The sequence below is a fragment of the Penaeus chinensis genome, chromosome 24 (assembly GCF_019202785.1).
Source record: "Penaeus chinensis breed Huanghai No. 1 chromosome 24, ASM1920278v2, whole genome shotgun sequence".
Lineage (NCBI taxonomy): Eukaryota > Metazoa > Arthropoda > Malacostraca > Decapoda > Penaeidae > Penaeus > Penaeus chinensis.
Window position 1 is genome coordinate 33,512,263 of NC_061842.1, and position 2,500 is coordinate 33,514,762.

Below are 2,500 nucleotides of genomic sequence, written 5' to 3' on the forward strand. Positions count from 1 at the left end.
TGTGTGTGTGTGTGTGTGTGTGTGTGTGTGGGTGTGTGTGTGTGTGATGCATGTATGCATGTAGCCTTCTATAAATTTCTACATAAAATAACATGCAGATTATCAAATTCTGATATCGAGATAAGATATGACATAATTCTAACCATACAGTTCGGATATGTTCGGAACTGTTTAATTTTCTGTGCATATGTAAAAAATACTTTCCCATTCTGGATAATCGAGAGGAATTATTTCATTCCTGTTTTATATATATATATATATATATATATATATATATATATATAAACTAACCTGGTCAATGATAAGAAAATAGCAAATCTAACAAATGATTCCTTTACGTCATAGACCGTTGATTGTCAGGCTAGACAACATTATTACTCTTATGGATTTTAGGTAAAAAAATGGTCTATCGGGGGCACTCTCAAAGAGTCTAGACTTCAAAGCCTGGTAATATCACTTCCAGTATTAAAAAAAAAAAAAAAAAAAAAAAAAAAAAAAACAAGAACAAAACACTGTGAATACCTATCAATAACTATGATACTTCAAAAACACAGGCTTACCTACCGGACTCCGCTACTACACTGACAGAAACGTGATATACCAGAGACGTGTGAGTATGTGTCTATATATATGCGTTTCGTGCTAGTGTACAGGTGTGTGTGTGTGTGTGTGTGTGTGTGTGTGTGTGTGTGTGTGTGTGTGTGTGTGTGTGTGTGTGTGTGTGTGTGTGTGTGTGTGTGTGTGTGTGTGTGTGTGTGTGTGAGTAAAACACAGGTGATATAAAAACATGTGTTCGACCAAGTGTTCCCAGTGACTTCAGTAGTGATCATTATCTTGAAACGACAAGCTAAATGAAATGACAGAACAGTACTAGTAATGATAAAGTTACAAACTTTATTTATATGGGTCAGAATTGTTTGTAATGTTGAAAGAATGATAGTTACCGTAGGAAAAGGTACACAGTTTGTAGTAATAGTGTACGTAACAAGACTGTATCTAAAAATAGTTGGTGGGTAAAATTTATATTAGTTTCAAAGAACAAAAGATTAATTAATTCCGAAATGATCTGGTACTAAGATAAATGCCACAAAATTAAATAATGATATATATATGTATATATATTCATATATGAAAACTTTATGTTCTGTGTATGAAAACAAAACAAATATGAATAATCAATATATGAAAGTAGTATAAATAATATCATATAAATAATATGTAGCATGAACAGTACAACAATTTGTTTACAGATTAGTACGCCTTTCTGATCTGGTATATTCAGGTATATAAGTTAGAAACATCCTCTGTGTATTTGGAGTGAAATGTTTGCCAAAACTTTCCTATTCTACTACTGTTCATCAGATAAAAAGGGGATAGAGATTATATTTCATTTGCGTTTGGTACGGGCATCATGATTCGTATTCTATTTTATGGCATTCCCCTTTTTCATTTTACTTTTTACTTTGTGTGTGTGTGTGTGTGTGTGTGTGTGTGTGTGTGTGTGTGTGTGTGTGTGTGTGTGTGTGTGTATGTGGTAGTATGTGTGTGTGTGTGTGTGTGTGTGTGTGTGTGTGTGTGTGTGTGTGTGTGTGTGTGTGTGTGTGTGTGTGTGTGTGTGTGTGTGTGTGTTTCATATCCCGTATTCCATTTCATTTATCCTTGACCCTCGTGTTTGTTTATGATGTTACGGTATTCAACCATCATTATCAATTTTATTGAAAATCATCTACCATTATTACTTCTATCACTGTCCTACTTATTCTCGTAACTCACTTTTATCAACGAATAATATAATTTAATCACATTACCTACCACTGCTACTACTACTGCTCTGGGCTCCTGATTCTTCGTTTTTAATCAAGTACCATTAACATCAATAATCTATCCACCCAGCCATGACCTAAACGACCTAAAAACAATTATAAAGAAATATTAAGCAAAGGACTCTCAGCAACAGCGACAGAGAAATCCTCATAACCTTACAGCCCGAATATACGTAAACAACAACAGTAGGATAATAAGTTTGCTGGTACGGTACGCGTAGCCGCCCAGAGTAATGGTAGGGTTAAGGTCTTATAAACGTACTTTCTCTCTGGCAAGGTGAGTGTGTCTAAAATCCTTCACCATAATGCACTAGTACTCTAATAGTAATAGCACCTAAATGCCTTCACCCAACTGTACTAGTACTCTAATGGTCGGTTTGTTAACTTGCGAGAGGTCAGTCCCTAATGATTATTCATATATATGGACAGGTTTATACACAGAGCTATACGCACTTATATATCTATCTATCTGATAGATATGCATATGTAGAGTGATAAAGATGCATTTATTTGTGTATATATAAATACCCATATGCATTAGGTTGGCCGTAAAACATGAATGCAGCGATCATCCCATCTCGCCATAGGATGTGATGTGAATAGATTACTTAAATCCGGCCCTGGCAACTTTAGCTCATAGTCCTATGTTGCCCAGCTGATGGCGCCTCTCAACTAAA

The 2,500-nt window shown here is 35.1% G+C and overlaps 1 protein-coding gene across 3 annotated transcripts in view; it reads right to left on the reverse strand.

Moving 5' to 3' along the window:
- LOC125037724 (proclotting enzyme-like) overlaps nt 1-597 on the reverse strand; it is a 9,498-nt gene extending 8,901 nt beyond the window's left edge. For 2 of the 3 annotated variants that reach the window (XM_047630917.1, XM_047630915.1), the window contains exon 1: nt 561-597. The gene's annotated coding sequence lies outside the window, so the exon portion shown is untranslated. The remainder of the gene's footprint in view (nt 1-560) is intronic. The other variant, XM_047630916.1, reaches the window with a different exon arrangement.
- Between the last annotated feature and the right edge of the window lie 1,903 nt (nt 598-2,500).